We start from the raw sequence: 22,822 nt of genomic DNA on the forward strand, positions 1-22,822 counted from the left end.
TTTAAAAAAACATAAATCTAGTCTGTAAATTTTCTGATTAAAATTAAATGACTTCCTATCTCATTTACAACAAAATACATGTCCCTTATCAGGACCTTAAGGTCCGAGTTGGTCCCGCCCCTGGCCGCCTCTCCCACTTCACCTTAAGCTTCTCTCCACCCTTACTCATTGTTCTGCTCACACCAGCTTCCTTCCTGTGTTCAGAAATCGTTGACCCATTATTTCCTCAGAAGTTGTGTCCATACTCTTTCATCTGTTTGACGGGCACTTTATTTTTATTTATTTAACAAATCCTCAGATAGACCTTACTATGTGTCTGGGCTCTTTTAAAAAGAGCTTTAAGAATATTGACTCATTTAATACTCACAACAATTCTATGGTAAGTTCTGTTATTATCTTCCTATAATAGATGAGGAAAAAAAGAGCATAACCATGTGGAACGATTGAGCAATTTTATGTAGATCATGCTATGGAGAGTGAAATTTGTCGCCCCTTATTCATATGTTGAAGCCCTAATTCCAAATGTAATGGTATCTGGAATGGGGTTGTCGGAGGTAATAAGGTTAAGATGTGGTCATGAGTGTGGGTCCTCACGGTGGTTATTAGTGGCTTTATGAGGTTTGGCGGGGGGGGGGGTCAGTTCTCTCCCTGCCATGTGAGAACACAGCGAGAAGGCAGTGATCTATAAACCAGGAGTAGGGCCCTCTACAGGAGCCAGATCACCATGGACCCTGATCTTGGACTTCCCAGCTTCCATAACCATGAGAAATAAATGTCTGTTGTTTAAGCCACCCAGTCTATGGTATTTTGTTATAACAGACTGAGCAGAATAGTATATATCATAATTGACAGAACCAGGTTTTGAATCCAAACTGCCCTTTAAGCAACTGTACTATACCACCTTAGATTCTTTTCTTCTGCAGGCTCAGATTAGTCTTTTAGACAAGGTCTTCTCTGAGTACCCTTTCTACTTCATCTGAGAATTTTAGTGTTTCCTTCATTGTACTTTTCTCAAAGTACAATGCATATTTTTTCACTGTTGTTGTTCGTTTACCTTTTTGCTTACCTGCTATATAACAGGCACTGCTAGGTAATGGGTGTACAATAATGCCTGAGATAGACCGTGTCCCTACTCACATAGAGCTTAGAGTCTAGATTAATCTCCCTTTTGCAATTTTATTTCAACATCAGAATCATAAACACTAGTAGAGAATGAATACAAAATGAAGAGTTAAGACCAGATGAAATCGGTTCAAACCAGAAGACAAGATGTAGGTGAGTATAAGGCAAGGAACTAGAAGTGCTGACCTAGGTGGGGTCACGGTAAGGCTGAAGAGGCAAAGTATGGAAATCAGAGGAGATGCTAATAGAGAGGATCTGATTAAAATTTTCCTCCCTCCCTTAAAAAAGGGTTCTCATTTATTTAGGATCTGTACCTGGCAGGCAAGGCCTGAGGCAGCCCTCAAACAGAAATAGCATGATCTGATTGCTAAAAAGGTGGATGTCCCAGCAAGCAGAATGAACCATGGTGGAAACTGGGATCCTGCCCCCATCTTTCAGAGACATGACATCAGTATTCTGCGATACACTGGGCCACTAGTCACTCCCCTGATTTAAGTAATGCAAGATAAATGGAATTAATCCAACAACCTAGATGTTGCTCGTTTGGGGAGTCTGCGATCAAACATTTCCAGCTCAAGATGGGGTCTGTCATTTCTAAGAGGGCAAGAACTCAGTCAAATGCAGCTCTAGCACACAATCTCAAGTTTGGTCCCCTGACTGCCCTGATGTGTGAGCTTCTCAGCTGATGTAAAAACAGGAGACACTACTTATGAAAACCTGTAGCTTTCAGCTTTAGTAAGTGGTTCTCCTAGTCTCAGGAACCTCAAACCTTTATGAATACCTTCTACATGCCAAACATTGTTCTATGCTCTAAAGATGCAGAAGTTAACACAAAAATGGAACAGGGTTCTGCTGTTATAGATCTTATATGCTAATGAGTAAACAAGAAAAATGAATTAACTCATTAATTTAAAAATTATTTCTGATAATAATAGTGCTTTGAAGAAAATAAAACAGGGTCATGTGACAACAGAGTGATTTAGTGGTGCAAGGACTACTAGTTCTCTAAGAGAACCCATCCAACTATAAAAGTAGAGTTGTACTGAGCACACGGATGCCCAGCTAAGTACACTTCCCAGCCTCCCTTGCAGCAAGTGTGGTCATGTGATTATGTCCCCATCCATGAAATAGGGAAGGAAATAATGTATACCACTTTGGGTTCTAGACCTCCTCCATGCTCCCTTACCCCTTCTCATTGGTTAGAAACTGAATGCAACAACAACCCAGCTGTAATTATTCAGATGATGATAGTACTTTGAGTATAACAGACAGAATAAAATGAAAGAATCCTGGATACAAGAATGACCTCATGGAGTAGAATTTTCCTGTAACCTGGACCAAGCACATCAATACTATTATGTAAAAAATAAGCACCATCATGAGTCCTTTTTAAGTAGCAGTTTAGCTTCCCCAAACTAGGCAATGAGGGCTTGGGACAGAAATATTGGGATGAACACAGGAGATGGCATTTAGGACATGAGGCCTGCATAATGGAAAGGAGTTAGCCACATGACTACGTGAGAGTGAGGAAGAGCCAGCACTAATAGCATCCAGAAAGAGCCTGGCAAACGTGTAGCCATGATCTTGGTAAGATCCAGCTCCTACATTAACACCAGAACCATAGGTACTAGTAAACCTTTGGCAGAGGGCTAGGAGCCAGGTCATGGAGAGCTTGAAAAGCTGAAGCTGAAGAATAAAAAGTAAGCCTGGGCACAGGCCAGGCCTAAGGCAAGAACCAGAATCTGATGACCTCAGCATCTTCTAGGAGAAGTATCCACCTTCTACAAGTCAAAAGGTCAAAAGCAAGTAGACAGTTGATGTTAGGACAAATAGAAGTATCAGGAGACATGGCAAGCAGCAGGTCAGACACTGAGTGGTAAGACAAACCAGAAATTTTTAGTAATTTACTCAGTCAACAAAGTGTTTCTTTTTTTCTTAAGATACTATATTCGTCGCTATGTGATGGTTTCTGCGAGAATACCCAGACCCTTTCTTGTTCCCCAAAAAGATAATGTATTGCTGTACTTTTGCCTTAACATGTGTTGAGAACTATTTCTTTGTTTTGTTGTTCAAGTAATACCCATTGACCTACACATAGTGGTTTGTATGTGCCTAAGATTTCAAGCAGATTCACAAAAACAAGTGCAGAAAGATAGCAGAAGGGAAAGAGCATTTTACTGCTCAAGAATGTTGTCTTCTAATGATTTTTCAAGCACCCTTAAAATAAACATGAAAATCGTTTTCTGAAAAGTTCTAAGACCTTTAAAGAATGATCGATGAAAGCAGAAATGCAAAGTCCTATGAGAATAATTAAGAACCAAGTGATCCAGAGGTGCATTAAGGCAGAACAGAGCAAAAGAAAGCCACACCAGGGATGCCAGGTGAAAAAGTCTGTACCGGAGTCTAATTTTATATATTTCTCTTTGAGGCATAAGTCTAGGATAACTAATACGAAGCCTACAGGCAGAAATAAGTAGAAACACTAGGCAGGCATGTATAACAAAGAAAGAGCTCACCGTATAAACTCATTTCTTTTTATTCTACCTTCAATGAAGGTGGAGAAAATACTTGTTAATCACAGCACCATTTTTTTTTAAGCAAAGGCCAGTGGGCTTAATGCTCCCCCTGTGTTATACAGGACTGTAAACATTGCTGCTCAGTTACGATTTTTCCTCTTCTATCAGAGTGAAAAAAACGCTTTTTCCAGGTAGTCAGAGAGTTTTATAAAAGGCTAGGGGATCCAATTGGAAGTTGCTGTGACTGTCGTTCTTCCTATCACCACAGAGCCTCCAGATCTAGCATATGTGATGTCTGATCCTTCCCTTCCGCCCATTGTCGGGAAAATGCAACTGAAGGAGGAGGTGGAGGGAAACACTGTGGCTCTGTTCCCTCCTACAAAGTAAAAGCGGAAAGGCGGTTCCAGGCGGCTGCGAAGCACCATTACCTTCTATTGGGTTAACTGTCATGTCACCCCTCTAATGAAAACCCTTTAAAGCTTTCCCACTCCCCTCAGGATTTAGTAAAAACTCCAGAACATGGTTGAGAAAACCCTGTATCCCTACCCTTCTCTCTCAGCCACATCTTTCCACATCCTTCCCCTACATTCTTGAGTTCTGGTCATTTGGAACCGCTCAGAAATTCTCAGAAAGCAACATATACGAGTTGCCCTTTCTCCCCTCTTCCTTGCACCTTGGGTTCCCCTTCTCTTGCCACAGCAAACTCTCATACTCATGCTTCAACTCTCAACCTAAGCCCCAATTCCTCTGAGAAGCAGCCCCCCGCCCCGACAAGGCTCAATCTCAGGGAGTTCCCCTCCACCACCCAGATATTCATGACACTGTGTCACCCCTGCTGTGACATGCACACTTCTGTACCAGGACCACCTCTTATGTCTGCTTCCTCTTCAGCACCGTGAGGGCAGGTTTGCCTCTCATGTCCCAGTGACCCATCAACATGCAGCTCAATGTTTGGTAAACATCAGGCAACCAAATAAGTATTTGTTCAGAGAATTTTAAAATTTTTAAATTCTCTGTTTACTTTAAAAAAATAAAGTCAATAAAGATTATTTTTAGGTATCAAGAAATAAACTAAAGAATCTCAAATCAAATTTCTCAGTGCTATCTCTCAGTATGCCCAGATTCTGTGGTTCCTGAGTCACACCTCACTTCTTCTTGCTTATTATTAACTAGTTTTTTAAAGGCAACCTTTGGACCCCTGAAAAACTAAAATTTAAATTCTTTCTTATGCAACTTTGATTATATCATTCACTTGACACAACTTTAAATAGCAGATACTAAGGCAAAAACTGCCTAAGATATTGTCTGAGAAGACTATGAGAACATTACAAAAACACCTTTATATAACTCTGCTAAAGAGGAAACATTTTTTCAAAAAGTCTTTTGACTCATAAAGTGTTAGCTCTGTTTTTAATTAATTCCAGCTATTGACACAAAGCTGTAAGGTAAAATAACTGAAACACCAAGAGACATGTGCCTAGCATATTTTCTTTTAGGTAAACTTAGCCCAGTTCACTTATAAATACATTTTCTATATTGTATAGAAAAGAGAAGCTGATGGAAGAGGCCCCCAGCTGAGTCAAGATAGACGAGGCACCACCATGACAATTTCCATCTTACACGCTTCCTCGGGAACTTTCTGTGGCTTATTCAGGTCCTTTCACATATTGTAGAAAGCGATTCATTTTAAAAGGAAGAAATAAGCATAAAATGAGAGAGCTGGTTAGAAGTCCCTCTAAACTCAAGATGTGCTACTTGAAAATAATGATCTTTACATAGGAGGCTGCTGTCCTCGTTCCTCCTTCCATTCATTCAACAAGTACCCTCTCTGCTCAAGGTGCTGGGGATTCCAAACAACAAGGCCTGTCCTTGTGCTCCTTGAGATGTTCAAAGAGCATCACATACATTCTTAGAGATAATAATCAGTAGACGGTGAGAACTAGAAAAGGATTATGACTTTAATATTACCTACAGATGCATATTTTGGCTTTGAATAATCTGCTGTGTATCTTGCCAACATTTATATATATATATATATTCCCTTCCCACTGAAATGTAAGTTTCTAGATAGCAAGGAACTTATACTTCTTTTATATCACGCACTGCTTCTTTAAATTTACCATGACTCACAGTAATAAATACATTTTGCATTGATTCAATGACACATATACACATATATACCTTTATATACACCTACAACAAATGTTTCATAAAAATATACCTATCATTACAACATTAGTATATTCTAGTGTTTCCTATTTTGTAATATTCTATTCTAGTCCATTTCAGTTAAATAAACAAACACACATACACACACATACATACACATATGCTGATCATAACCTTCTAATGAGCTATAGCCCATGGTTTGAATAAAACTACTTCAAAAAAAATTTTTAAAGACCTACAAAGTATTAGCAAAATACGTGCAATGATGTTTGGTGAAGGATACTTGGTGAAGTATCATATCACCTGGCTGAAGGTAATACGGCATGAAGATTAGAATTCAGGGTCTGTAATAAGACACATCTGAATTTAAATTCAGGCTCCACCGTTCGTTGGCTATCTAATCCTGAACAAGTTATTCAACCTCTTTAAGCCTCAACGTCCCCATACTGAAAATGGTAAAAATGAGTTCCTACCTGTTGGGAGAGTAGAAGAGAGCATGCATGTTAAATTATTTACTACAGTGCAAAGCATATAATAAGTACTTGGTAAATATTAAACTCTAAAAAAATCTATCCAAAGGAACGAAAACAAGAATTGAGATGAAAATTAAAAGTAATTTGGCTTAGGCCAACTTCAACAAGATATTGGGGGAGGGAGGGGCAGCTGCAAGAGGAGTTTTCACAAACTATCGAAGCAAACATTTCATGGGCTACGGGGATTTTAGAATGAGTTACCAAGGCAGGCTGTTTTCTGTTGAGCTACAGAAAAGAGCATCCCATTTTTTTAATGTGGTTTAAATATGGTCCCAAAAAGAGGAAGATGGGGGAAAAAATGGAATAGATAATATCTTTGAGGTTCCTCCGAGTCGTACAATCCTACAGATGAAGGCTGACAAACGAATCAAGAGCAGATACGCAGGACAGCATGCCTCCCTATGCTGCACCCAGACAGCTGAACCAAAGTCCTGACACCTGCAGGTTGACCATAGGGCTTTTTTTTAAATTTTTGGTAGGGCTGATTTAAATAGCACAGGCATCACAGTGGCAGCTTGACCTGGATCATGCTCACTGTCTACCCTGCCATCTGCGACACCTTGGCTGCACAGACTCATCCAAAACATAATGTAGAGCAGTCTCTCTACCATGGCACCTTGTTTGGGGATCTGCCGCAGAGAGCATTCTCAGACTCTTAGGCAAAGCGAGTTTAAAAGCTTCACTCTTATACTTTCCCAAAGAAGCTAGACCATTAATCTTACTTCATCATTTCCCTCACCCATAAAAGCTCTAGGAACCCCAGAATCAGTTGACAGGACTAAGAGACTTGATTTTTGCAGGACATTTTTTTTACAGTTTCCAAGAAGCAATGGTAAATCAACTTAAAAATCTTGTGTCCTCAAAGCAGCGGGGGTACAGTTGTAACGTGCATCCCCCAAATCCTAAGGCAGTTAAGTGATGAGGGAATACAGCTCACTCTCTGAATACACACAGCAACTTGGTACTAGAGCTGGTTACAGAGAAGCCCTGGCGAGGATGATTCCAGTGAAGCGCGACCCACTTACTCACAGGACTTTAATACGCAGGCACTGGCCTTTTGGACCTGCCACCAATGTTGGAGAAAAAATAAACGAATGCAAAGAATACAGTTCCACTACATTCGCTGAATTAACCAGGCAAATGGCAAGGATTCGGCATAGAGCTATACGATGCATAAATAATCAGAGACAGAGACTACATGTCCGTCCAGCTGGAAACAGATTCTGCCTGCCACTTAAAATATCAACAGTGTGTCTACCACATCACGAACATTTTTTTCAAAATGCTCAGGCAGACAGATAAATTGCTCTGTGACTTTCCCCTGCTGCTTATGGATTGACAGTGTTTATAAACAGCTGTGTTAACATCCTCAGACTCCAAGGAAATGTTCATATTGCACTGAAGAGCTTTTATAGTTCATATATCTAGCAGTGGACAGGCAGGTCTTTTTGTTCAGATGGCTGTGTTTCTATCATCTGGGTTATGACAAAAGCCAATAATTCCTTTTGTGTAGCCAGTGGTAGCAAGTGGCAGTAAGTCTAACCCAGCCATAACACAAAGGATCTCCAAACAGATTTTAGCTTCCCCCATCTGGGTATTTGCAACGGTAGAACAAAGAGCACACATCTTATGTCTCAAGACCCTTTACCGTCTGAGCCCTGACTGCCCTTCCACGACCCACTTCCTCACCCAGCACTTGACTCTAAGTGCACACTGAACCAGCCACTGTGCCCTGAGCGGACTGTGCTCTGTAGTTTCTTTGAACCTGAGCACGAGCCAGTGAGTGCTTTGCTAGAATGCCATCCATTCTTCTCTTATCCACCTGGAGAACGCTCACTTATTTTATTCCCCCAACTGTAAGGTTTCCTAGAAGTCTTACCCTTCTCCCCCAGGCAGAATTTACATACTTTTAAAATCACATTCTAGACTGTAAGCCTCTTCGGGACAGGAAACACACCCCAAAAGCTTCGCATCTCCATTGTAGCCATCAGAGTGTCTGGCATGGGGTAGGTACATAACAAAAGACCATCAGACAAAGAATTTTTAGAGGAATGTTACTATCTCTTCTTACCAAAAACACAGGAGGGGGAATTGCAGAATTTATAAGAAGGAAAGCGGAGGTAGAGGAATAGCTATCTGACTGAACACCATCGGAATTTCAGGAAAGCTGAAGTTTTGCTTTTCTTTGGCTGCAGTTGTATTATGCTTGGAAGTGGCCACTATCAAGCAACATTCCTCTTTTTAATTTTGGAGTCCCCGATTACGGCCCAAGAAGGGCTTCCACAGATCTCTTTCTGTCCCCATCCTGGATTTGCTTGCAAACACATAATCTGCAACATATTCTCAGAGATGCTCGAAGTGCAAAAAAGATTACAGACCGCTATCCAAATATTTTTTTTTTTAGATTTCGACATGCCAGGAAATGTATTCCATCATGTTGATGACATTTAAGAGAATCAAAGTGATAGTTGAAAATTATAACAATCACTTTAATGCACCACTTTACTCCATGTAAAGTCACATTCCTTATGTACTTATACACAGCTTTCATTAGAATAACGGAAATATATGTCAGTCAGTGTCTGTTAAATGCTTGCTGTGTCCAACAATGTCACATTGAGAAGCTTGCATTCTAATAAATCAACACAAAAAGAACTATTTTAAAAATAGGGAATAAGAGAATGCACGATATTTGCCAAATTTGGTGGTTCACATAATGAATATAGGAGCCAGACGTGGAGCTTGCTATGGTCAGGGAAGTTTTTGCGGAAGCCCCTGGGAAGGGTTCACTCTCCTCAGAGGATCCTATGGGGCAAGAAGTGTTTCAACTAGGAGGCAAAGTGCTAAATGGATATTGGACTTAAATCAGAAGAACTAAGTTTTAGGCATAGTGTTGCCTCTTACTAGCCATGTGACTTTGGACCACTCAATTATTTCTATGCCCCAGTTTCTGCACCAGTCCCCTGGAGATGATATCTCTGCCTGGCCTCTATCCCTGACGTATTTGCAAGACTCAAGTCAAGATAAAGTGGGTGAAGCATTTTCTAAATTATAAATCACTCTACTATCAGATGTGAAAACACTAGAGGAAATGGTCGAGTCAGGTACATATAACAGTCTGTGGCACGAAACATTATTTTGCTCAGTCTGTTTTGTTTTGTCTTCTTGGCTCGGAGCAATCCAATCCAAGGTCCTTTATGTTCATTTAATAACACTTTCTTGTCAAACTTCTCATACATAAAGTTGTATATGCAACCAGCCCAAGAACTGCAGGCTGGCTGCTAGGATTATTTTCCAAAAGGGCAAACAATGAATGGTAACTTCATTGTAGCCCAAAGCAGGCAGCCTTTCTTGTTAATGACTCTCCCGGAGGTGGAGAAGTTGAGCATTCGCATCATTTTTTCTTTGAAAGCCTCTCCCCTGAGCCCTGTGAGGCTTGTTCATGGTACACAATTCAGAATCACCCGACCACTTAGGGCACTGGGATCTGGAAGCTGTAGCAAATGTATTTCACATTCAAGAGGAGAAGCATTAGCGAGCACAACATTTAATATGCTCTGTGCCTCCAGGATCAGGAGCTTAGACTTTCCGTTTCGGCTTCACCAGTTAGAATGCAATCTGACAAGAGTGCGTAGCGATGCAGTGTGCCGGGCCCTCGTCTGCACAAGGCAGCAGTTTTATCATCAGTAAGGAAGCATTAAGTGAACCCCAGGGATAGCATATGTATTGTATTTAGAGGAAGGGGTGAAAATCCATCAACGCTGTGTAACTTAAAAGGTTTTCATGCAGTTCCGCAGGAAGCTATCAGCTTAGATTCCTTTGTCCCAGTTAAAGAGAAAATGTTCTAGGAAAGAAAGATGGATTTACCCAGGGAGTGAACTTAAGTGATAAAGGAAGATGGGATTAATGGACATCGCCCAGCACGTTAGAGGAGCCACACATTATTTTGTATTTGCAGAAGAGCACACTTTAGGAATTCTGAGCTAGACACCCATTCCAATGAATCTTTTTATTGCCTTTGATTACACAGTCTTTTAGTCCCTCCTTGTCAGTTCCCAGTTGTCTCCTATTAGAGGAGAATTACAATCAGTCTTTATACCAGGAAAGCATAAACTTGAGGGGAGAGAAAGGACAAACAGAATGGGGTGGCTGAGAAGGAGGAGGAGATGAGTCAATATTTCATTCTGCAAATTAGATTTGCACTCCTGTTCCGGGAATAAATAAACGTAAACAAAGGTCCCAGGCTCTCCTCACATACAAACGATTCTAACTCCATTCAACCCTACAGTCTTGTTGCCGATATCTGTCCTGTGTTCCCTGAATTTGTTCAATTCCCTGCCACCGGGCCTTTCTCTCAGCTGCCCCTTCTATCTGCCAGATCCCCCTGTCATGAAAGCACCTACTGAAATCTCCTTCCTTCATCCGAGCAAAGGTGAACCCAAGTGCTACTTTCTCAGAGAGCTTTCTCACATTCTGCCACTTGGAATCCATCTCTCCAGGAAATTGCTTTTTAACTACTTAGCACAGCGTACGTGGTTTAGAATTGTTATTTGCGGAAACGTTCAGATGCGCCCCCCACCAAATTATGGGTTGTGAGGGCAGATGCCAGGCCTCACTCATCCCGAGCGCCGGGCCGTGAGCACGCTGGTGGAGCACAGTGCCCGTTGCTATGGTTACAAACCACACACATGATACCAATGCAGACAGCGCACAACTTGGAGCCCTGCGATGTTGACCGATGTACGTATGAGACTAGCCTGCAACTCTTCGCACTCCCTTTTCCAGGAAGGGCTGGTATTCTCTCAGCTCCTACCCAATCTCCATCCCCACAGCTACCTCTAGTAACCTGAGATATTTAAATTCAATCTTGTGAGTTTGTCACTAACTTCTTTTAGAAAACTGCCAACCTAAAATCCATTCAAATATCAGACACGTAACTTATACTCTAACCTTTAATCTGGGATTGTGGAGACGTCTACAACTTTTAAAATTTACCGAAAGGTTTTGCTTACTTAAATATTTATAAATAAAGTTTATTTGGTGCATGATTTGTTGTAAAAAATCTTACATACATTCACTTATCTTCATAAAAACCCTCTGTGGTAATACTATTGCTCCCCCTTTAAAGATAATGCAAACTGAGGCCCAGAGAGTTTAATTTGCTAAAGTTCTCACTGCTCATAAGCAGTGGAGCCAAGCTTTGAACCTTGAATATCTGGCTTCCAAGTCTATGTTTTCAATCATGGCACAGATGGAGGAGTCAAGTTTTCTGAACCTCAGATACCAGCACTGGAAAAACTAGTTTATTTGAAATTGTGAATGATGTCAAAGCTGAGGTCAGGACCTGGGAGTTCAAAATTAGAGACGGTAGACCCTGCTTTTTGCAGTATATCAACACCAAGCTTAATGGATAGAGATTTGATTCAGTTTCCAATTACTTCCAATTATTTATAAGATTGAGGGGGCCAGTTAACTATGAGAATGACATTTGTTTACTTGAATACCAACATGTATTTCTGAATAAAAATGAAACTTTAATTATACCGAAGAAATACATAAAGACCTTTTACTAACACTTAGAAATCAGTTGAATTAAAAATTTTGCCAGAATTCAAGATCTCCCCAGAATTGCTGCTCCTTGAAAAATACGAGTTTTCCTGGAAAATAGTGAATTCTCCTCAAGAATGATGTAACAGATCAATACGGGATGCATACATCATTCCGTTGGGAAAAGCAGTCCTCTGCTTGCAGTCTTTTGACCCCACTGGGCCAAATAAGTATAGACTTTGGGCCTGGGACCTTCCTCACCAAGAGATGCGTCCTCACAGCCTTGCTGAATTAGTCACCTTGTGTGGCAAGACCTTTCCCTGTGCTCTTTTGTTCTGCTTAAGCATGCACATCCTATGGCACGTGGCCAACCCCACTGCTTTATCTGTCCCCTTCAGGAGGGGCCAGCTCCTAGTGCAGCAGCACAAGAGGAGTCCAGGCAGGCCAACCGCACTGCGCTGGCCACCCAGAGGAACCTGCTGGCTGCCGGAAACCAATGCACTGAAGTGGATTTTGCTCTGTCTCTTCTCTACGTGAGTAAAATATGTTCTACCCAGTGCTTAACTGCAGTGTGTTTTCCTTGCAGACTCTGATACTAAGATGCAGTGGGCAGCAGTGTTGAGCCTCCTACTCCTGATAATAGGCACCGACGCCACTTACTCCATACACATCCCCTCCCGGGACTGGTCTACACAGGTTTCCTGTGTAGTTCCTTCTAAGGGGCCTGCCACTCACCCACTGACACTCCCCTTCCAGGCCGTTTTCTTCATTAGACACCCCCCTTGCTCTTCAAAACTCATCTCAAGCACCTTCTCCTGAGCCATCATTGCAGCGGAGATGCACCTCCTAGGAGCTTCTACAGAACTGGTTCACACCTAAGTCATGGCCACCAGCCTGTCCATGTCCAATAATCCACTGACTTACAGCGATCTCTCTAGACTCTGAGGTCACCAGAGCAGGTCCCACGTCTTATTCAGGTTTCCTTACCGGGATCGGATACTGTGCCTGCCACATGGTAGGCATTTGTTTCTTCATCCAACACACGTGTGCTGAGTGTCTGAAGTGCTGTGAGCTATGCCAGACTGGGTATAACATGGTGAACAAAACCGTGTGTGATCCCTGCCTTTTTGGAGCTTATAAATTAGCGGGGAAAACACACATCAACCAAATAATCACAGCAAAGTGAGCCAATGTCAACATATAACACGGATGACTGTCACAATAAGTAGTACTCAGGGTATATAATACAGAAAACTGAAATCAAATAATGAGACACTTTTTTAGGGAAAAAAATCAGGGGGTTTCCCTGAAGAAGCAGCCACTGAGCTAAGTTCTGATGGAAGAATGAGGAAGCGTGTTCCAGGCAGAAGAACACCTCTAGCAGAGGTAGGAGAGAGGATGGCATGTGTCTTCTGCAAAGGCTGAGCGAGCAGAGCAGACCCAGCAAGGGGAGAACAGTGTGAGCAGAGGACAGAGAGAGCAGAGACCAGGTCCTGCAAGAGGCCCTGCAGAACCAAGAATTTTATCCTTTACCTTAACATCACTAGGAAACACATCATCAAATATCAAACTGATGTTTCAAGATGATTTCTCTGCTGCAGTGCAGACAGAGGAATGGCTGGGTGGGGAGGTGATACATTTGGATGTGGGGAGATCGATGAGGAGAAGACCGCAGCATCCAATAGAAGTGACTTGGACTGGAATGGCGACCATGGGATGGAGACTAATGCACTGATCCAAGAGATGCCTAAAAGGTAAATACCTGCGTATTTGGGACAGACTTGAATTCACTCAATAAATATGTGTCGAGCGAGTAAAGTGTTGGAAGAAGAAGAGTAATTTGGGGTGATTACTAAAATCCCTGCACATCTGAGAACACTGCAACACTGCCAGGAAGTTAAGCTTAATGGAAGTGGACCCTCTTCCAGAAAGAGTGCACGTGAGAGCAGTGAACTCAACAATGAGGTATCCTTAATCTAATACAATTTTTGGTCTTTCAGGGGTGTTTCCAACCACGGTTTCCAGTGCATGCTCTTAAAAAGGCCTCCCTGAAGCTGCTGTTCTTGTGAGCAAGGGGACTAGAACAGACAGTTCATGCTGGGTTTTTTTTTTTGCTTCACAGGTAAAACCTCAGCTATAGCTCCAGTGAAATGTTTCTAATTTGTACCCCCATCTACTGGTAGTTGGTTCAACACCACCTTCCAGGACCACAGCTGTGGTGCTCGGTTTTCTTTCTTTAAAAAATAAAAATTATTCTTAGAAACCATCACCACCATTGCTTTCAGGCACACCCTGTCTTCCATTATAAACAATGTATGTTAACTGACTAGGGAAATACAGAAAAACATAAAAAAGAAAATAAAAACCATCTGTAACTTCCCCAATAGTGAAAAAAACACTATTATCTGGAGAAAAGTTAACAGTCCTAGTTAAGAGCTTAGGCTCTATAGTTAGACAAGAATTTTGGTCTTTATCCTAAGAGTCCTGGGAAATCAAATAATTGGATTTCTGTTTCAAGGTCATTTGTCTGCTGCTTTATGGACAGACAATAAATGGATAGGTGAGGAGATAGTACACTCGGATGTAGAAAGATAAATTAGGAGTCCAAATTTCAACTCCAAATCTAGTATTAAGAATCAAAGGGAGGCGGCCGGGCGCTGTGTTTGTTGTGTGCATGCAATGCTTTTGGTTGCTTCGGCCTTCTTCCCACACTCTGGTCCTTCTGTCAGCCTCGAATCCTCATTACTCTCGATATCTGTGGTTGTGTGTCTTCAGGGAAAGACTCCTACAAGTGAGATTGCTAGATTAAAAGCTGTGTGGTTGACAGGGTCTTGTTGCTCCGAACTGGTGTCAGGTCTGAGCCTCCAAGGTGGAAGAGCCAAGTTCAAGATATTGGACCACCACAGGCCTCCCAGCCCCACATGATATCAACCGGCGAAAGCTCTCCCAGATATCTCCGTCTCAACACTAAGACCCAGCTCCACCCAACGGCCATTAAGCTCCAGTGCTGGATGCCCCAAGCCAAACAACTAGGAAGATAGGAACACAATGCCACCCGTTAGGAGAGGCTGCCTAAAATCATACTAAGTTCACAGACACCCCAAAACACACCACCAGATGCAGCCCTGGCCACCAGAAAGGCAATATCCAGTCCCAAACACCAGAACACAGGCACCAGTCCCCTCCACCAGGGAGCGTACACAACCCACTGAACCAACTTTACCCACTGGGGGCAGACACCAAAGACGATGGAAATCACAAACATGCAGCCTGCAAGAATGAGACCCCAAACACAGTAAGTTAAAAAAAATGAGAAGACAGAGAAATATGCAGCAGATGAAGGAACAAGGCAAAAGCCCACCAGACCAAGCAAATGAAGAGGAAACAGGCAGTCTACCTGAAAGAGAATTCAAAGTAATGACAGTAAAGATGATCCAAAATCTTAGACACAGAATGGAGAAAATACATGAAACAATTAACAAGGACCTAGAAGAACTAAGGAGCAAACAAACAGTGATGAACAACACAATAAATGGAATTGAAAATTCTCTAGAAGGAATCAGTAGCAGAAAAACTGAGGCAGAAGAATGGATAAGTGACCTGGAAGATAAAATAGTGGAAAAAACTACTGCAGAGCAGAATAAAGATAAAAGAATGAAAAAAATTGAGGACAGTCTCAGAGATCTCTGCAACAACATTAAACGCACCAACATTTGAATTATAGAGGGCTCAGAAGAAGAGAAAGAGAAAGGGTCTCAGAAATTACTGGAGAGATTATAGTTGAAAACTTCCCTAACATGGGAAAGGAAATAGTCAATCAAGCCCAGGAAGTGCAGAGGGTCCCATACAGGATAAATCCAAGGAGAAACAAGCCAAGACACATATTAATCAAACTATCAAAAATTAAATACAAAGAAAATAATATTAAAAGCAAGGGAAGGGTCTTCCCTGGTGGCGCAGTGGTTGAGAGTCCGCCTGCCGATGCAGGGGACACGGGTTCGTGCCCCGGTCCGGGAGGATCCCACATGCCGCGGAGCGGCTGGGCCCGTGAGCCATGGCCGCTGAGCCTGCGCGTCAGGAGCCTGTGCTCCGCAACGGGAGAGGCCACAACAGTGAGAGGCCCGCGTACCACAAAAAAAAAAAAAAAAAAAAAAGCAAGGGAAAAACAACAAAATACATACAAGGGAATCCCCATAAGGTTAACAGCTGATCTTTCAGCAGAAACTCGGCAAGCCAGATGGGAGTGGAAGGACATATTTAAAGTGATGAAAGGGAAAGCCTACAGCCAAGATTACACTAACCAGCAAGGATCTCATTCAGATTCGACTAAGAAATTAAAACCTTCACAGAAAAGCAAAAGTTAAGAGAATTCAGCACCACCAAAGCAGCTTCACAACAAATGCTAAAGGAACTTCTCTAAGCAGAAAACACAAGAGAAAGAAAAGACCTACAAAAACAAACCCAAAACAATTAACAAACTGGTAACAGGAACATACATATCAATAATTACCTTAAATGTAAATGGATTAAATGTTCCAACCAAAAGACACAGACTGCCTGAATGGATACAAAAACAAGACCCATATTTATGCTGTCCACAAGAGACCCACTTCAGACCTAGGGACACATACACACTGAAAGTGAGGGCATGCAAAAAGATATTCCATGCAAATGGAAAGCAAAAGAAAGATGGAGTAGCAATTCCCGTATCAAACAAAACACTTTAAAATAAAGACTATTACAAGAGACAAAGAAGGACACTACATAATGATCAAGGGATCGATCCAAGAAGAAGATATAACAATTGTAAATATTTATGCAGCCAACAGAGGAGAAACAAAATACATAAGGCAAATGCTAACAGCCATAAAAGGGGAAATCAACAGTAACATAATAATACTAGGGGAGTATACACCCCACTTTCACCAATGGACAGATCATCCAAAATGAAAAGAAAAAAGGAAATGCAAGCTTTAAATGACACACTAAAGAAGATGGATTTAAGATATTTATAGGACATTCCATCCAAAAACAACAGAATACACTTTTCTCTGAAGTGCTCATGGAATATTCTCCAGGATAGATCATATCTTGGGTCACAAATCAAGCCATGGTAAATTTAAGAAAGTTGAATCATATCAAGTATTTTTTCCGACCACAATGCTATGAGACTAGATATCAATTACAGGAAAAAATCTGTAAGAAATACAAACACATGGAGGCTAAACAATACACTACTAAATAACCAAGAGATTACTGAAGAAATCAAAGAGGAAATCATAAAATACCTAGAAACAAATGACAATGAAAACACAACAACTCAAAACCTATGAGACGCAGCAAAAGCAGTTCTGAGAGGTAAGTTTATAGTAATACAATCCTACCTAAAGAAACAAAAAAAGTCTCAAATAAATAAACTAACTTTACACCTAAAGCAATTAGAGAAAGAAGAAGAAAAAACCCCAAAGTTAGCAAAAGGAAAGAAATCATATCAGAAATAAACGAAAAAGAAATGTAGGAAACAATAGCAAAGACCAATGAAACTAAAAGCTGGTTCTTTGAGAAGATACACAATATCGATAAAGCATTAGCCACACTCATCAAGAGAAAAAGGGAGAAGACTCAAATCAATAGAATTGGAAATGAAAAAGGAAAAGTAACAACTGACACTACAGAAATACAAAGGATCACGAGAAATTACTACAAGCAACTATATGACAATAAAATGGACAACCTGGAAAAAATAGACAAATCCTTAGAAAAGCACAACCTTCGGAGACTAAACCAGGAAGAAATAGAAAATATAAACAGACTAATCATAAGTACTGAGATTGAAACTGTGATTAAGGAGCTTCCAACAAACAAAAGTCCAGGACCAGCTGGCTTCACAGGCGAATTCTATCAAACATTTAGAGAAGAGCTAACACCTATCCTTCGCAAACTCTTCCAAAATACAGCAGAGGGAGCAACACTCCCAAACTTATTCTACGAGGCCACCATCACCCTGATACAAAAACCAGACAAAGATGTCACAAAAAAAGAAAATTACAGCCCAATATCACTGATGAACATAGTCACAAAAAACCTCAACACAATACTAGCAAACAGAATCCAACCACACATTAAAAGGATCAAACACCACGATCAAGTGGGGTTTATCCCAGGAATGCAAGGATTCTTCAATATACAAAATCAATCAAAGTGATACACCATGTTAACAAAGTGAAGGATAAAGACCATATGATAATCTCAATAGACGCAGAAAAAGCTTTTGACAAAATTCAACACTCATTTACGATAAAAACTCTCCAGAAAGTAGACACAGAGGGAACCTACCTCAACATAATAAAGGCCATATATGACAAACCCACAGCCAACATCGTTCTCAATGGTGAAAAACTGAAACCATTTCCACTAAGATCACGAACAAGACAAGGCTGCCCACTCTCACCACTATTATTCAACATAGTTTTGGAAGTTTTAGCCACAGCAATCAGAGAAGAAAAATAAATAAAAGGAATCCAAATCGGAAAAGAAGAAGTAAAGCTGTCACTGTTTGCAGATGACATGATACTATACATAGAGAATCCTGAAGATGCTACCAGAAAACTACTAGAGCTAATCAATGAATCTGGTAAAGTAGCAGGATACAAAATTAATGCACAGAAGTCTCTTGCATTCCTATACACTGATGATGAAGAATCTGAAAGAGAAATTAAGGAAACACTCCCATTTACCATTGCAACAAAAAGAATAAAATATCTATGAATAAACCTACCTAAGGAGACAAAAGACCTGTATGCAGAACACTATAAGACACTGATGGGGCTTCCCTGGTGGCGCAGTGGTTGAGGGTCCGCCTGCCGATGCAGGGGACACGGGTTCGTGCCCCGGTCCGGGAGGATCCCACATGCCGCGGAGCGGCTGGGCCCGTGGGCCATGGCCGCTGAGCCTGCGCGCCCGGAGCCTGTGCTCCGCAATGGGAGAGGCCGCAGCGGTGAGAGGCCCGCGTACCGCAAAAAAAAAAAAAAAAAAAAAAAGACACTGATGAAAGAAATTAAAGATGATACAAAGAGATGGAGAGATATACCATGTTCTTGGATTGGAAGAATCAACATTGTGAAAATGACTATACTACCCAAAGCAATCTATAGATTCAGTGCAATCCCTATCAAACTACCAAGGGCATTTTTCATAGAACTAGAACAAAAAATTTCACAATTTGTATAGAAACACAAAAGACTCCGAATATTCAAAGCAATCTTGAGAAAGAAAAACAGAGCTGGAGGAATCAGGCTTCCTGACTTTGGACTATACTACAAAGCTACAGTAATCAAGACATTATGGTACAGGCACAAAAACAGAAATATAGATCAATGGAACAGGATAGAAAGCCCAGAGATAAACCCACACACATATGGTCACCTTATCTTTAATAAAGGAGGAAGGTGTACACAATGGAGAAAGACAGCCTCTTCAGTAAGTGGTGCTGTGTAAACTGGACAGCTACAGGTAAAAGAATGAAATTAGAACACTCCTTAACAGCATACACAAAAGTAAACTCGAAGTCAATTAAAGACCTAAATGGAAGGGCAGACACTATAAAACTCTTAGAGGAAAACATAGGCAGAACACTCTATGACATAAATCACAGCAAGATGCTTTTTGACCCACCTCCCAGAGAAATGGAAATAAAAACAAAAAGTAAAACATGGGACCTAAAGAAACTTCAAAGCTTTTGCACAGCAAAGGAAACCATAAGGAAGACGAAAAGACAACCCTCAGAATAGGAGAAAATATTTGCCAACAAAGCAACTGACAAAGGATTAATCTCCAAAATATATAAGCAGCTCATGCAGGTCAATATCAAAAACACAAACAACCCAGTCCACAAATGGGCAGAAGACCTAAACAGACATTTCTCCAAAGAAGATACACAGATTGCCAACAAACACATGAAAGGACGCTCAACATCACTAATCATTAGAGAAATGCAAAGCAAAACTACAGTGAGATATCACCTCACATCAGTCAGAATGGGCATCATCAAAAAATCTACAAACAGTAAATGCTGGAGAGGGTGTGGAGAAAAGGGAACCCTCTTACACTGTTGGTGGGAATGTAAACTGATAGAGCCACTATGGAGAACAATATGGAGGTTCCTTAAAAAACTAAAAATAGAACTACCATATGACCCTGAAATTACACTATTGGACATATACCCAGAGAAAACCATAATTCAAAAAGAGACATGTACCACAATGTTCATTGCAGCACTATTTACAACAGCCAGGACATGGCAGGAACCTAAGTGTCCATCGACAGATGAATGGATAAAGAAGATGTGGCTCATATATACAATGGAATATTACTCAGCCATAAAAAGAAACAAAATTGAGTTATTTGTAGTGAGTTTGATGGACCCAGAGTCTGTCACACAGAGTGAAGTAAGAAAGAGAAAAATAAATACTGTATGCTAACACATATATATGGAATCTAAAAACAAACAAACAAAAATGATTCTGAAGAACCTATGTGCAGAGCAGGAATAAAGACACAGACGTAGAGAATGGACTTGAGGACACAAGGAGGGGGAAGGGTAAGCTGGGACATAGTGAGAGAGTAACACTGACATATATAAACTACCAAATGTAAAACAGATAGCTAGTGGGAAGCAGCCGCATAGCACAGAGAGATCAGCTCAGTGCTTTGTGACCACCTAGAGGGGTGGGATAGGGAGGGTGGGAGGGAGATGCAAGAGGGAGGGGATATGGGGATATATGTATACATATAGCTGATTCACTTTGTTATATAGCAGAAACTAGCACACCATTGTAAACCAATTATACTCTAATAAAGATGTTATTTTTAAAAAAAAAGAATCGAGCTCCCCTGGTGGCGCAGTGGTTGAGAGTCCGCCTGCCGATGCAGGGGATGCGGGTTCATGCCCCGGTCCGGGAAGACCCCACATGCCGCGGAGCGGCTAGGCCCGTGAGCCATGGCCGCTGCGCCTGCGCGTCCGGAGCCTGTGCCCCGCAACAGGAGAGGCCACAACAGTGCGAGGCCCGCGTACCGCAAAAAAAAAAAAAAGAATCTATGGGAAAATTACTAATAAAGCTAACCCTTGAGTTCCTCACATGTACAGGTGAATGATAACAGTAGCTGTTTGGGGGCTAGTATGTATAAATCCTTTAGCACAATACCCAGCATATAATAAGTGTTTGATAAATGACTAGACAGTCTTAATATTTAGTATGCTACCTTGTATTTTTATAATAGAATTGGGATCATCACATATATAATTTTATAGTCCACACCTTTTAACATTATTACCATTACTTTCCCATGTTATTAACAATCCCTCAAAAGCATTATTTGTAATCGTTGCATAATATTCCATCTTGCAGATATACCACACATTATATCATCATTTTCTTACTTTGGATATTTAAATTGTTTCCAATTTATAATTGTAATAATGTGGTAATGAACATCAGCAAATACAAAATTTTTTCTACATTTTTAATTAAAATTAAGATGGATTGGCAGAGGTATAATCCTAGGGACCAATGGTACGAAAATTTTGAATTTCTTAGTATGTATTACAAAACTGCTATCCACAAAGGTGGTGTGTGTGTCATTTCTACCAGCAAGGTTCACGTTTATACCAACATGGAGGTAACTTTACTGTCTTACCCTTTCAACAAACAGCTTTTTGAAGGAGTTTGCCAGGCCAGCCATCTGAAGGAAATTAGGATTTAGTTGAGCACCTATTAAGTGCCATGCCTGAAACACCTTAACAAATTACATTCCCACAGTAGCCTTGTGAGACAATTAGCATTGGCCCTATTTTGCACCTGGCAGGCTGAGTTGAATTAGGAAAGCAGGTTATGTAGCACCCAGCAACACACTCCTGTCAGCCTACTACCTCCGTCCTTCCACTGCATCCCAAATGCCTTGAGATGTGTTCCCACACTTCCTGAGACTGACCTCCCAGTGTCCCAACTCTCCATAGAGAATATGACCACAAACTACTCTCTGTAGCTCATCCTGAAATAAGAACAAGTATACAAATATATGTTTTGATACGTTCTCTATGGAAAATTATGATGTTTGAGATAGTGCAAAAGGGAGACCAATTCTGATGGGGAGACTAGAGAATACTTTCTGAAAAAGCGATATTTGTCCTGAACCTGCCTTTGTCCAGCAGGTTCAATGGCTCTGAGACCATTCAAGGAATAGAAAAAGGGCCAGTACAGAAAGGATCAAGTGAGCAGGTAGCAATTTATGAGTAGGTTGCAAAGTAAGAAAACACCAGGTCATACTGGGCTTTGCAGGTCATACTACAGAACTCGGATTTTACCTTATTTGCGAAAGAGTGATTACACTAGCTCCAATATATCTGTAGTCTCCTCGTTTGTATCTAGAGAACAACAGGGGGAAAAAATGAGAAATTCTGCAAGAAAATATCTGCATAATAATAATGTTTCCCCTAATCTTCACTCAATAGAGCAGTTCTTGACCTTGGAAATAGATAAGGAGAAGTCACTATTTTACTGGTCCATCCTATAGCAACATCCTGCCAGCACCCATTTAAAATGAGCTCATTTACAGATTCTCTAAAGAAAACGTCTCTCTACCAATTATTTCATGTGATGTCCCAAAGTGGCTTAGCTTCCCTGAATTTTTATTAATACCTGCAATAATTTTTAGACTGCATATGCCTGCTAACAAAATTCCTTCCCCAACCTGGCGCCAGAAAGCAACTAAATCATTAGTCAAGCAACATTTCCAGAATGCCTACTGTGTACAGAGCACTGAATTTCGCTCTTCAAGGAAGGTAAATAGGCTAACAAATTGCTAAACCTCAAGGCCACACATGCAGTGAGAGTAACAACAGAATTTTCCTGCCTTTGCCCACACCTGTTTGGAGGA

This window comes from Phocoena sinus, chromosome 4, assembly GCF_008692025.1.
Source record: "Phocoena sinus isolate mPhoSin1 chromosome 4, mPhoSin1.pri, whole genome shotgun sequence".
In the NCBI taxonomy this organism is placed as follows: Eukaryota; Metazoa; Chordata; class Mammalia; order Artiodactyla; family Phocoenidae; genus Phocoena; species Phocoena sinus.